This window comes from Rhinoderma darwinii, unplaced genomic scaffold, assembly GCF_050947455.1.
Source record: "Rhinoderma darwinii isolate aRhiDar2 unplaced genomic scaffold, aRhiDar2.hap1 Scaffold_436, whole genome shotgun sequence".
NCBI classification, from domain to species: domain Eukaryota; kingdom Metazoa; phylum Chordata; class Amphibia; order Anura; family Rhinodermatidae; genus Rhinoderma; species Rhinoderma darwinii.
Window position 1 is genome coordinate 72,265 of NW_027463850.1, and position 15,805 is coordinate 88,069.

The 15,805-nt window shown below is 55.9% G+C and overlaps 1 protein-coding gene across 7 annotated transcripts in view; it reads left to right on the forward strand.

The window, feature by feature from the left end:
- The first annotated feature begins 12,596 nt into the window (after positions 1-12,596).
- SLC35F5 (solute carrier family 35 member F5) overlaps positions 12,597-15,805 on the forward strand; it is a 118,830-nt gene continuing 115,621 nt past the window's right edge. For 6 of the 7 annotated variants that reach the window (XM_075848615.1, XM_075848616.1, XM_075848617.1 and 3 more), the window contains exon 1: positions 12,607-12,694. The gene's annotated coding sequence lies outside the window, so the exon portion shown is untranslated. Of the gene's footprint in view, positions 12,695-15,805 lie in introns of all 7 variants that reach the window. The other variant, XM_075848622.1, reaches the window with a different exon arrangement.

The following is a 15,805-nucleotide window of genomic DNA, read 5'->3' on the forward strand; positions in this document are numbered from 1 at the left end:
TCGGGGCGTGTATTATGTGTGTACATCTGGGCGTGTATTATGTGCGTACATCGGGGCGTGTATTATGTGCGTACATCGGGGCGTGTATTATGTGTGTACATCGGGGCGTGTATTGTGTGTGTACATCGGGGCGTGTATTATGTGCGTACATCGGGGCGTGTATTGTGTGTGTACATCGGGGCGTGTATTATGTGCGTACATCGGGGCGTGTATTATGTGCGTACATCGGGGCGTGTATTATGTGTGTACATCGGGGCGTGTATTATGTGTGTTACATCGGGGCGTGTGTTATGTGCGTACATCGGGGCGTGTATTATGTGTGTACATCGGGGCGTGTATTATGTGCGTACATCGGGGCGTGTATTATGTGCGCACATCGGGGCGTGTATTATGTGCGTACATCGGGGCGTGTGTTATGTGCGTACATCGGGGCGTGTGTTATGTGCGTACATCGGGGCGTGTATTATGTGTGTACATCGGGGCGTGTATTATGTGCGTACATCTGGGCGTGTATTATGTGCGTACATCGGGGCGTGTATTATGTGCGTACATCGGGGCGTGTATTATGTGCGTACATCGGGGCGTGTATTATGTGCGTACATCTGGGCGTGTATTATGTGCGTACATCGGGGCGTGTATTTGTGCGTACATCGGGGCGTGTATTATGTGTGTACATCGGGGCGTGTATTATGTGTGTACATCGGGGCGTGTATTATGTGCGTACATCGGGGCGTGTATTATGTGCGTACATCGGGGCGTGTATTATGTGCGTACATCGGGGCGTGTATTATGTGCGTACATCTGGGCGTGTATTATGTGCGTACATCGGGGCGTGTATTTGTGCGTACATCGGGGCGTGTATTATGTGTGTACATCGGGGCGTGTATTATGTGCGTACATCGGGGCGTGTATTATGTGTGTACATCGGGGTGTGTATTATGTGTGTACATCGGGGCGTGTATTATGTGCGTACATCGGGGCGTGTATTTGTGCGTACATCGGGGCGTGTATTATGTGTGTACATCGGGGCGTGTATTATGTGCGTACATCGGGGCGTGTATTATGTGTGTACATCGGGGCGTGTATTATGTGTGTACATCTGGGCGTGTATTATGTGCGTACATCGGGGTGTGTATTATGTGTGTACATCGGGGCGTGTATTATGTGTGTACATCGGGGCGTGTATTATGTGCGTACATCGGGGCGTGTATTATGTACGCACATAATACACGCCCAGTTGTACTTTTGCAAGCCTCATTTGCATAAATCCGAAAATGGTCATAACTTGGCCAAAAATGCTCGTTTTTTAAAAATAAAATCGTTCCTGTTCTCTCCATTGCAGCGCCGATCACATGTAATAGCAGATGGGGCTGCAAAATCTGGTGACAGAGCCTCTAACACAGGTGTGCTCAGCCTGGTCGCGCAGTGCTGTTCTGTGTGACGTGTCCTGGTTGTCCATTTTTCGTGTGTCAGACTCCTAGTTATAGGTTTTGTTCTCTCCACAACGCCCAGCTAGTAAAACAAGTAAACACACAAGACACGCCCAGTTGTCCATTTCAAAGCTCATTTGCATATATATAAAATAGCTCATAACTTGGTCAAAAATGAACGTTCCTGTTCTCTACATTGCAGCGCCGATCACATGCTATAGGAGGTAGGGGTGTGAGAATCTGGTGACAGCCGCTGAACAGAAACCAAGGACCCAAAACACATGCTGCACCCCCCATAGCTCTGTACCCCCTCCCCACATACCGTACCCACAACCACACCACCTCCCCTTTCCACCCCGCACCCTCCCCCTCCATACACAGCACCCTCTCCCCTGACCCCCCAACACTGCACCACCTCCCCCCACACACTGCACCCTCCCCCTCCATACACAGCACCCTCTCCCCCCACACACACTGCACCTCCTCTCTCTCCCCCCACAGCGCAACTGCTCCCCCTCATCTCCCCCCCCACACACACACACACACTGCACCACCTCCGTCCACATACTGCACCTGCTCTCCCCACACACTGCAACCTCACTGCACATTCTACCGACACCAACACTGCACCTCCCCCTCCCTGACCCCTCTACACTGCACCTCTGCCCCCTCCTCCCCACACAACCTCCTCCTTTCCACCCCACACTGCACCCCCTCACCCAACCTACACCCTCTCCACTGCATTTTCCCCTGACCCCACACACACTGCACCTCCCCCACCCTGACCCCCCCTGCACCTCCTCCACATAGACTCCCCCCACACTGCATTCTCCCCTGACCCCAACACTGCACCTATTTCTCCGCCTACACTGCACCTCATCCCACACACTGCACCCCCTCCCCTCTCACACTGCACCCACTCACCTTCGCACCCACTCACACTGCACCCTCCTCCGCACCTTCTCCCCTCTCACACTGCACCCTCTCCCCCACTCACACTGCACCCTCCGCCGCACCCTCTCCCCCCTCACACTGCACCCTCCCCCCTCACACTGCACCCTCTCCCCCTCCTCTCACACTGCACCCTCCTCCGCCTCCTCACACTGCACCCTACTCCTCTCCCCCCTCCGCACTGCACCCTCTCCCCCTCACACCCTCCTCCGCACCTTCTCCCCCACTCACACTGCACCTCCTCCGCACCTTCTCCCCCACTCACACTGCACCCTCCTCCGCACCTTCTCCCCCACTCACACTGCACCTCCTCCGCACCTTCTCCCCCACTCACACTGCACCCTCCTCCGCACCTTCTCCCCTCTCCTCTCACACTGCACCCTCCTCCGCACCCTCTCCCCTCTCACACTGCACCCTCTCCCCTCTCACACTGCACCCTCTCCCTCCTCCGCACCCTCCTCCCCCTCTCACACTGCACCCCCTCCGCCTTTACCCCTCTACACTGCACCCCAACACTGCACCTATTTCTCCGCCTACACTGCACCTCATCCCACACACTGCACCCCCTCCCCTCTCACACTGCACCCACTCACCTTCTCCCCCACTCACACTGCACCCTCCTCCGCACCTTCTCCCCTCTCACACTGCACCCTCTCCCCCACTCACACTGCACCCTCCGCCGCACCCTCTCCCCCCTCACACTGCACCCTCCCCCCTCACACTGCACCCTCTCCCCCTCCTCTCACACTGCACCCTCCTCCGCCTCCTCACACTGCACCCTCCTCCTCTCCCCCCTCCGCACTGCACCCTCTCCCCCTCACACCCTCCTCCGCACCTTCTCCCCCACTCACACTGCACCTCCTCCGCACCTTCTCCCCCACTCACACTGCACCCTCCTCCGCACCTTCTCCCCCACTCACACTGCACCTCCTCCGCACCTTCTCCCCCACTCACACTGCACCCTCCTCCGCACCTTCTCCCCTCTCCTCTCACACTGCACCCTCCTCCGCACCCTCTCCCCTCTCACACTGCACCCTCTCCCCTCTCACACTGCACCCTCTCCCTCCTCCCCCTCTCACACTGCACCCCCTCCGCCTTTACCCCTCTACACTGCACCTCCCCCTCACTGCACCCCCTCCGCCTTTACCCCTCTACACATCCCCCTCCCCACTGCACCCTCTCCCCCTCACACTGCACCCTCTTCCCCCTCCTCTCCCACTGCACCCTCCTCTGCAACTTCTCCGCCTCACAATGCACCCTCTCACACTGCACCCTCCTCCGCACCTTCTCTCCCCCCCCTCGCACCCTCCTCCGCACCTTCTCCCCCCTCACACTGCACCCTCCTCCGCACCTTCTCCCCTCTCGCACTGCACCCTCTCCCCCTCACACTGCACCCTCCTCTCACACTGCAGCCCCCTCACCCTCTCACACTGCACCCTCCCCCTCTCACACTGCACCCTTTCCCTCCTCCGCACTGCACCCTCTCCCCCTCCGCACCCTCTCCCCTCTCACACTGCACCTTCTCCCCCTCCGCACCCTCTCCCCCTCACACTGCACCCTCTCCCCCTGCACCCTCCTCCGCAACTTCTCCCCTCTCCCACTGCACCCTCTCCCCCCTCACACTGCATCCTCCCAATGCACCCTCCCCCCCTCCGCACCCTCTCCCCCCTCCGCACCTTCTCCCCCACTCACACTGAACCCTCTTCCACTGCACTCTACTCCGCAACTTCTCCGCCTCTCACACTGCACCCTCCTCCACACCCTCTCCCCCTCCGCCTCTCACACTGCACCCTCCTCTGCACCCTCTCTCACACTGCACCCTCTCCCCCCTCACACTGCACCCTCCTCCGCACCTCGCACTGCACCCTCCTCCGCACCTTCTCCCCCACTCACAATGCACCCTTCTCCCCTCTCACACTGCACCCTCTCCCCCACTCACACTGCACCCTCCGCCGCACCCTCTCCCCCCTCACACTGCACCCTCCCCCCTCACACTGCACCCTCCCCCCTCCTCTCACACTGCACCCTCCTCCTCTCACACTGCACCCTCCTCCAACTCCTCTCCCACTGCACCCTCCTCCTCTCCCCCCTCCGCACTGCACCCTCTCCCACTGCACCTTCTCCCACTCACACTGCACCCTCCTCCGCACCTTTCCCCCCACTCACACTGCACCCTCCTCCGCACCTTCTCCCCCACTCACACTGCACCCTCCTCCGCACCTTCTCCCCTCTCACACTGCACCCTCCTCCGCACCCTCTCCCCTCTCACACTGCACCCTCTCCCTCCTCCGCACCCTCCTCCCCCTCTCACACTGCACCCCCTCCGCCTTTACCCCTCTACACTGCACCTCCCCCTCACTGCACCCCCTCCGCCTTTACCCCTCTACACATCCCCCTCCCCCACTGCACCTTCTCCCCCTCACACTGCACCCTCTTCCCCCTCCTTTCCCACTGCACCCTCCTCTGCAACTTCTCCGCCTCACAATGCACCCTCTCACACTGCACCCTCCTCCGCACCTTCTCTCCCCCCCCTCGCACTGCACCCTCCTCCGCACCTTCTCCCCCCCTCACACTGCACCCTCCTCCGCACCTTCTCCCCTCTCGCACTGCACCCTCTCCCCCTCACACTGCACCCTCCTCTCACACTGCAGCCCCCTCACCCTCTCCTCTCACACTGCATCCTCTCACCCCCTCCTCTCACACTGCACCCTCTCACACTGCACCCTCTCCCCCTCTCACACTGCACCCTCTCCCCCTCTCACACTGCACCCTTTCCCTCCTCCGCACCCTCTCCCCTCTCACACTGCACCTTCTCCCCCTCCGCACCCTCTCCCCCTCACACTGCACCCTCTCCCCCTGCACCCTCCTCCGCAACTTCTCCCCTCTCCCCCCTCACACTGCATCCTCCCAATGCACCCTCTCCCCCCTCCGCACCTTCTCCCCCACTCACACTGAACCCTCCTCCGCCTCTCACACTGCAGCCCTCTCCCTCCTCCGCACCCTCTCCCCTCTCACACTGCACCCTCCTCCGCACCTTCTCCCCTCACACTGCACCCTCCTCCGCACCTTATCCCCTCCTCACACTGCACCCTCCTCCGCACCCTCTCCCCTCTCACACTGCACCCTCTCACACTGCACCCCCTCCACCTTTACCCCTCTACACTGCACCTCCTCCGCCTTTACCCCTCTACACATCCCCCTCCCCCACTGCACCCTCTCCCCCTCACACTGCACCCTCTTCCCCCTCCTCTCCCACTGCACCCTCCTCTGCAACTTCTCCGCCTCACAATGCACCCTCTCACACTGCACCCTCCTCCGCACCCTCTCCCCCCTCCACCTCTCACACTGCACCCTCCTCTGCACCCTCTCCCCTCACACTGCACCCTCCTCCGCACCCTCTCCCCCCTCTCACACTGCACCCTCACCCCACTCCCTCACACTGCACCCTCCTCCGCACCTCGCACTGCACCTTCTCCCCCACTCACACTGCACCCTCCTCCGCACCTTCTCCCCTCACACTGCACCCTCTCCCCCACTCACACTGCACCCTCCCCCCCCTCACCCTGCACCCTCCCCCCTCACCCTCTCCCCCTCCTCTCACCCTGCACCCTCCTCCGCCTCCTCACACTGCACCCTCCTCCTCTCCCCCCTCCGCACTGCACCCTCTCCCCCTCACACTGCACCCTCCTCCGCACCTTCTCCCCCACTCACACTGCACCCTCCTCCGCACCTTCTCCCCCACTCACACTGCACCCTCCTCCGCACCTTCTCCCCCACTCACACTGCACCCTCCTCCGCACCTTCTCCCCTCACACTGCACCCTCCTCCGCACCCTCTCCCTCCTCCGCACCCTCCTCCCCCTCTCACACTGCACCCCCTCCGCCTTTACCCCTCTACACTGCACCTCCCCCTCACTGCACCCCCTCCGCCTTTACCCCTCTACACTGCACCTCCCCCTCACTGCACCCCCTCCGCCTTTACCCCTCTACACATCCCCCTCCCCCACTGCACCCTCTCCCCCTCACACTGCACCCTCTTCCCCCTCCTCTCCCACTGCACCCTCCTCTGCAACTTCTCCGCCTCACAATGCACCCTCTCACACTGCACCCTCCTCCGCACCTTCTCCCCTCTCGCACTGCACCCTCTCCCCCTCACACTGCACCCTCCTCTCACACTGCAGCCCCCTCACCCCTCTCACACTGCATCCTCTCACCCCTCTCACACTGCACCCTCTCCCCCTCTCACACTGCACCCTTTCCCTCCTCCGCACCCTCTCCCCCTCTCACACTGCATCCTCCTCCGCACTGCACCCTCTCCCCCTCCGCACCCTCTCCCTCTCACTGCACCTTCTCCCCCTCCGCACCCTCTCCCCCTCACACTGCACCCTCTCCCCCTGCACCCTCCTCCGCAACTTCTCCCCTCTCACACTGCATCCTCCCAATGCACCCTCTCCCCCCTCCGCACCTTCTCCCCCACTCACACTGAACCCTCTTCCACTGCACCCTCCTCCGCCTCTCACACTGCAGCCCTCTCCCTCCTCCGCACCCTCTCCCCTCTCACACTGCACCCTCCTCCGCACCTTCTCCCCTCTCACACTGCACCCTCTCCCTCCTCCGCCTCTCACACTGCACCCCCTCCGCCTTTACCCCCCTACACTGCACCTCCCCCTCACTGCACCCCGCCGCCTTTACCCCTCTACACATCCCCCTCCCCCACTGCACCCTCTTCCCCCTCCTCTCCAACTGCACCCTCCTCTGCAACTTCTCCGCCTCACAATGCACCCTCCTCCGCACCCTCTCACACTGCACCCTCCTCCGCACCTTCTCTCCCCCCCTCGCACTGCACCCTCCTCCGCACCTTCTCCCCCCTCACACTGCACCCTCCTCCGCACCTTCTCCCCCCTCACACTGCACCCTCCTCTCACACTGAAGCCCCCTCACCCTCTCACACTGCATCCCCCTCACCCTCTCACACTGCATCCTCTCACCCTCTCACACTGCATCCTCACACTGCACCCTCTCCCCTCTCTCACACTGCACCCTCTCCCCCTGCACCCTCTCCCTCCTCCGCACCCTCTCCCACTGCACCCTCCTCCGCACTGCACCCTCTCGCACTGCACCCTCCTCCGCACTGCACCCTCCTCCGCAACTTCTCCCCTCTCCCACTGCACCCTCTCCCCCTGCACCCTCCTCCGCACTGCACCCTCTCCCCCCTGCACCCTCCTCCGCAACTTCTCCCCTCTCCCCCCTCACTGCATCCTCTCAATGCACCCTCTCCCCCCTCCGCACCTTCTCCCCCACTCACACTGAACCCTCTTCCACTGCACCCTCCTCCGCCTCTCACACTGCAGCCCTCTCCCTCCTCCGCTCCTTCTCCCCTCTCACACTGCACCCTCCTCCGCACCACCTCCCTCTCCCCCGTTACACTGCACCTCCCCACCTATTTCCCCTCGCCTCTCACACACAACTTCTCCTATTCTCATGCACTAATAAGGACACACACACACACACACACACACACACACACACACACACACACACACACACACACACTATGTACCGTCCATACAACCGTCCTCACCCGGTACCGCAGTCCACCACACAAGCCGGGAGCCGGGCAGCCATAGTCGGAACACGGGAGCGGCTTCCGCACAAACTGACAGCAATATGGCGGCCAACACCCAAGTCCAGGAAACCATCAAGTATAGACATCCAATCGCAGGTCAGCATCTCACCCTTAGTAGCCAATCATAACCATGACAGTAATAAGCTACAGCCAATCCAAGCGACGAGGGTGAGTGACCTCAAACGAATCAACTACATGTGCACATACTTCCTGCAGGCGGTGACCCAGCCAATCACAGAGATACGTTGAGCAGAAGTGGCCCAATCATAGCAGACAACTCAACCGGAGCAGCCAATCACGGAATACATGCTGTCAGCGACAGGAAAACGAGAAGCAGCGTTCGGCAATTGAGAATGAGTGACAGGCCGGTAGACCAATAGTGTCAAGAGGTGAAAGGAGATGAACCAATCAGGCAGAGCGGAATACCACTAGATCAACACTGATGATCCACATTATGTCGCAGCGACCGCATTCCATCAAATCGTCAGATCCTCGCCGCGTGTAACTGCGCTGCCATTGACTGAATTAGTAATTATCCGTATGAGGGCGCGTTCTCGTCAGACGAGACAATCATAAGGGCATGTTCACACACTATTTACGGACGTAATTCGGGCGTTTTTGCCCCAAATTACGTCCGAAAATAGCGCTGACAAACATCTGCCTATTGAAAGCAATGGGCAGACGTTTGTCTGTTCACACGAGGCGTAATTTACGCTCCGCTGTCAAATGACGGCGCGTAAATAGACGCCCGCGTAGAAGTGACCTGTCACTTCTTTGGCCGTATTTGGAGCCGTTATACATTGACTCCAATGAAAAGCAGCGCCAATTACGTCCGTAATTGACGCGGCGTTCAAGCGCCTGTACATGCCGGTACGGCTGAAATTACGGGGATGTTTTCAGGCTGAAACATCCCCGTAATTTCAGCCGTTACGGACGCCCTCGTGTGAACATACCCTGAAAGCAATGGGCTGACGTTTGTCTGTTCACACGAGGCGTATATTTACGTGTCGCTGTAAAAAGACGGCGCGTAAATAGACGCCCGCGCCAAAGAAGTGTCATGTCACTTCTTCAGACGTAAATGGAGCCGTTATACATTGACTCCAATGAAAAGCAGCGCCAATTACGTCCGTAATGGACGCGGCGTTCAAGCGCCTGCACATGCCGGTACGGCTGAAATTACAGGGATGTTTCCTGCTGAAAACAGCCCCGTCATTTCAGCCGTTACGGACGCTGCCGTGTGAACAGACCCTCAGGCGACATCCAGACGAGTGTGTCCGACTTACACGCTTAAAAGCGGCAGGCTTTGTCCTCCATTTCTTGCGCTCTGCGTGTTTTTCCCCTGACTTCTGTACGGTTTGTCCTCAGCGAGTTGCCGAATGTCCTGCACATTAATGTGACCAATAAAGTCTTTTTCTATCTCTCGCCATCTTTCCAGGTCATTCACGTCCGTGCCGGCGCTTCATTTGTTTTTTACATTTCTCTGCTTTTCCATGTACTTGTGACTTGATGCGTGAAACACGGACCGCGCCCGGATTTAGTCCATGTGCTTCACGCACCCAGAGACTTCAACGGGCGACGACATCCGCAAAACGCAGCGATATAGAAGATGCAGCGCACACTCCGCATGTCTGAACAGCCCCTGGAATGAAGGGCTCCGCGCGCGCTCAGTTATTGCTGCGGACGAGTTTTACGCTCCTCTGAATCCGCCCTGAGTGACGCGACACTCGCAAAAACTCCAAACCTGCCGGATATTTGAGCGCAGATCACACGTCGACTGCGACTAATTTGTGACACATCAGCGGTTTTTATTTTTTGGGAGGCGAAATCACATGAGACTCCCAACCAAAAACACGTGTGCGACAGGAAGTCGTAGACAAATTGCAAATAGTTTTATGTTGTGTCGCCGACGGCGCCGTGTAGTCCTGACAGCGGCCGCACACGTTACTGATCCCGCCTCACCGGGCGCGCCGATATAGAGTCTGCCACCACTTACACTATAGCCCCTAAAGGTAACCGTAGCGACCGTCACACGCGGTGATTATTCCACTGGACCCCCCCCACTGCCTCAACCTCAGGACCCCCCCCCACTGCCTCAGGACCCCCCAAACTGCCTCAACCTCAGGACCCCCCCACTGCCTCAGGACCCCCCAAACTGCCTCAACCTCAGGACCCCCCAAACTGCCTCAACCTCAGGACCCCCCAAACTGCCTCAACCTCAGGACCCCCCCACTGCCTCAACCTCAGGACCCCCCCACTGCCTCAACCTCAGGAACACCCCCTGCCTCAACCTCAGGACCCGCCCCCCACTGCCTCAGGACCCCCCAAACTGCCTCAACCTCAGGACCCCCCCACTGCCTCAACCTCAGGACCCCCCACTGCCTCAACCTCAGGACCCCCCCACTGCCTCAACCTCAGGAACACCCCCTGCCTCAACCTCAGGACCCGCCCCCCACTGCCTCAGGACCCCCCAAACTGCCTCAACCTCAGGACCCCCCCACTGCCTCAACCTCAGGACCCCCCCACTGCCTCAACCTCAGGACCCCCCCACTGCCTCAACCTCAGGAACACCCCCTGCCTCAACCTCAGGACCCGCCCCCCACTGCCTCAGGACCCCCCAAACTGCCTCAACCTCAGGACCCCCCCCTGCCTCAACCTCAGGACCCCCCCACTGCCTCAGGACCTCCACTCAGCCTCAGGACCTCCACACTGTCTCAACCTCAGGACCCTCACCCTGCCTCAGGACCTCCACTCAGCCTCAGGACCTCCACACTGCCTCAACCTCAGGACCTCCACACTGCCTCAACCTCAGGACCTCCACCCAGCCTCAGGACCCCCACACTGCCTCAACCTCAGGACCCTCACCCTGCCTCAGGACCTCCACACTGCCTCAACCTCAGGACCTCCACACTGTCTCAACCTCAGGACCCCCCCACTGCCTCAACCTCAGGACCCCCCCACTGCCTCAACCTCAGGAACACCCCCTGCCTCAACCTCAGGACCCGCCCCCCACTGCCTCAGGACCCCCCAAACTGCCTCAACCTCAGGACCCCCCCCTGCCTCAACCTCAGGACCCCCCCCACTGCCTCAGGACCTCCACTCAGCCTCAGGACCTCCACACTGTCTCAACCTCAGGACCCTCACCCTGCCTCAGGACCTCCACTCAGCCTCAGGACCTCCACACTGCCTCAACCTCAGGACCCTCACCCTGCCTCAGGACCTCCACACTGCCTCAACCTCAGGACCTCCACCCAGCCTCAGGACCCCCACACTGCCTCAACCTCAGGACCCTCACCCTGCCTCAGGACCTCCACCCAGCCTCAGGACCCCCCCACTGCCTCAACCTCAGGAACACCCCCTGCCTCAACCTCAGGACCCGCCCCCCACTGCCTCAGGACCCCCCAAACTGCCTCAACCTCAGGACCCCCCCCTGCCTCAACCTCAGGACCCCCCCCCACTGCCTCAGGACCTCCACTCAGCCTCAGGACCTCCACACTGTCTCAACCTCAGGACCCTCACCCTGCCTCAGGACCTCCACTCAGCCTCAGGACCTCCACACTGCCTCAACCTCAGGACCCTCACCCTGCCTCAGGACCTCCACACTGCCTCAACCTCAGGACCTCCACTCAGCCTCAGGACCTCCACACTGCCTCAACCTCAGGACCCTCACCCTGCCTCAGGACCTCCACACTGCCTCAACCTCAGGACCTCCACCCAGCCTCAGGACCCCCACACTGCCTCAACCTCAGGACCCTCACCCTGCCTCAGGACCTCCACACTGCCTCAACCTCAGGACCTCCACACTGTCTCAACCTCAGGACCCCCCCACTGCCTCAGGACCTCCACTCAGCCTCAGGACCTCCACACTGCCTCAACCTCAGGACCCTCACCCTGCCTCAGGACCTCCACTCAGCCTCAGGACCTCCACACTGTCTCAACCTCAGGACCTCCACCCTGCCTCAGGACCTCCACACTGCCTCAACCTCAGGACCTCCACCCAGCCTCAGGACCCCCACACTGCCTCAGCCTCCCCACGCTGCCTCAACCTCAGGACCTCCACCCAGCCTCAGGACCCCCACACTGCCTCAGCCTCCCCACACTGCCTCAGGACCTCCACACTGCCTCAGGACCTCCACACTGCCTCAGCCTCCCCACCCTGCCTCAGGACCTCCACACTGCCTCAGGACCTCCACACTGCCTCAGCCTCCCCACACTGCCTCAACCTCAGGACCTCCACACTGCCTCAGGACCTCCACACTGCCTCAGGACCTCCACACTGCCTCAGGACCCCCACACTGCCTCAGCCTCCCCACACTGCCTCAGGACCTCCACACTGCCTCAGGACCTCCACACTGCCTCAGGACCCCCACACTGCCTCAGCCTCCCCACACTGCCTCAACCTCAGGACCTCCACCCTGCCTCAGGCTATTGCCGCTCTTTATCTCGGGAAAATCGTTGGTAGAAACAGACCGTGAACAACATTCTTTACACGTTCTGCACCGCACGAGCAACTGCGCATGCGCGGGCAGTGCCTTACGACACTTCCGTTTTACGCATGCGCATTTCCTAATCCAGTTTAAAATCTCGCGAGTTTTGCAGTAATTAAATCCGGACAGAAACCAGGAAGTATCAGCGACGCCAGAACCGCGTCACCCGAGATCAGCGGCGCACAGAGGGGTCCGGCACCACAGGTTAGTGCATGAAGACGAGGGTCATGTAAAACACACACACACACACACACACACACACACACACACACACACACACACACACACACACACACACACACACACACACACACACACACACACACACACACACACACACACACACACACACACACACACACACACACACACACACACACACACACTATAAGTGACAGGTATATGGGGTGTGTATATACAGTATAAGTGACAGGTATATGGGGTGTATATATACAGTATAAGTGACAGGTATATGGGGTGTGTATATACAGTATAAGTGACAGGTATATGGGGTGTATATATACAGTATAAGTGACAGGTATATGGGGTGTGTGTATATACAGTATAAGTGACAGGTATATGGGGTGTATATACAGTATAAGTGACAGGTATATGGGGTGTGTGTATATACAGTATAAGTGACAGGTATATGGGGTGTATATACAGTATAAGTGACAGGTATATGGGGTGTATATATACAGTATAAGTGACAGGTATATGGGGTGTGTGTATATACAGTATAAGTGACAGGTATATGGGGTGTATATACAGTATAAGTGACAGGTATATGGGGTGTATATATACAGTATAAGTGACAGGTATATGGGGTGTATATATACAGTATAAGTGACAGGTATATGGGGTGTATACATACAGTATAAGTGACAGGTATATGGGGTGTGTGTATATACAGTATAAGTGACAGGTATATGGGGTGTATATACAGTATAAGTGACAGGTATATGGGGTGTATATATACAGTATAAGTGACAGGTATATGGGGTGTATATATACAGTATATGTGACAGGTATATGGGGTGTGTATATACAGTATAAGTGACAGGTATATGGGGTGTGTATATACAGTATATGTGACAGGTATATGGGGTGTATATACAGTATAAGTGACAGGTATATGGGGTGTATACATACAGTATAAGTGACCGGTATATGGGGTGTGTATATACAGTATAAGTGACAGGTATATGGGGTGTATATATACAGTATAAGTGACAGGTATATGGGGTGTATATATATAGTAGGTGACAGGTATATGGGGTGTATATATACAGTATAAGTGACCGGTATATGGGGTGTGTATATACAGTATATGTGACCGGTATATGGGGTGTATATATACAGTATAAGTGACAGGTATATGGGGTGTGTATATACAGTATATGTGACAGGTATATGGGGTGTATATACAGTATAAGTGACAGGTATATGGGGTGTATATACAGTATAAGTGACAGGTATATGGGGTGTGTGTATATACAGTATAAGTGACAGGTATATGGGGTGTATATATACAGTATAAGTGACAGGTATATGGGGTGTATACATACAGTATAAGTGACAGGTATATGGGGTGTATATACAGTATAAGTGACAGGTATATGGGGTGTGTATATACAGTATATGTGACAGGTATATGGGGTGTGTATGTACAGTATAAGTGACAGGTATATGGGGTGTATATATACAGTATATGTGACAGGTATATGGGGTGTGTGTATATACAGTATATGTGACAGGTATATGGGGTGTGTATATACAGTATGTGACAGGTATATGGGGTGTATATATACAGCATAAGTGACAGGTATATGGGGTGTGTATATACAGTATAAGTGACAGGTATATGGGGTGTATATATACAGTATATGTGACAGGTATATGGGGTGTGTATATACAGTATATGTGACAGGTATATGGGGTGTGTATGTACAGTATAAGTGACAGGTATATGGGGTGTATATATACAGTATATGTGACAGGTATATGGGGTGTGTGTATATACAGTATATGGGGTGTATATATACAGCATAAGTGACAGGTATATGGGGTGTGTATATACAGTATATGTGACAGGTATATGGGGTGTGTGTATATACAGTATATGTGACAGGTATATGGGGTGTATATATACAGTATATGTGACAGGTATATGGGGTGTGTGTATATACAGTATATGTGACAGGTATATGGGGTGTATATATACAGCATAAGTGACAGGTATATGGGGTGTATATATACAGTATATGTGACAGGTATATGGGGTGTATATATACAGTATATGTGACAGGTATATGGGGTGTGTGTATATACAGTATATGTGACAGGTATATGGGGTGTATATATACAGCATAAGTGACCGGTATATGGGGTGTGTATGTACAGTATAAGTGACAGGTATATGGGGTGTGTATGTACAGTATAAGTGACAGGTATATGGGGTGTGTATGTACAGTATAAGTGACAGGTATATGGGGTGTATATACAGTATAAGTGACAGGTATATGGGGTGTATATACAGTATAAGTGACAGGTATATGGGGTGTGTGTATATACAGTATAAGTGACAGGTATATGGGGTGTGTATATACAGTATAAGTGACAGGTATATGGGGTGTATATATACTGTATAAGTGACAGGTATATGGGGTGTGTATATACTGTATAAGTGACAGGTATATGGGGTGTTTATATACAGTATATGTGACAGGTATATGGGGTGTATATATACAGTGTATATGGGGTGTATATATACAGTATATGTGACAGGTATATGGGGTGTATATATACAGTATATGTGACCGGTATATGGGGTGTATATATACAGTATATGTGACCGGTATATGGGGTGTATATATACAGTATATGTGACAGGTATATGGGGTGTATATATACAGTATATGTGACAGGTATATGGGGTGTATATATACAGTATATGTGACAGGTATATGGGGTGTATATATACAGTATAAGTGACAGGTATATACATTATATGCAGGACACTTATATACATTATATGCGGGACACTTATATACATTATATGCGGGACACTTATATACATTATATGCGGGACACTTATATACATTATATGCGGGACACTTATATACATTATATGCGGGACACTTCTATACATGATATGCGGGACACTTCTATACATGATATGCGGGACACTTCTATACATGATATGCGGGACACTTCTATACATGATATGCGGGACACTTCTATACATTATATGCGGGACACTTCTATACATTATATGCGGGACACTTATATACATTATATGCGGGACACTTATAT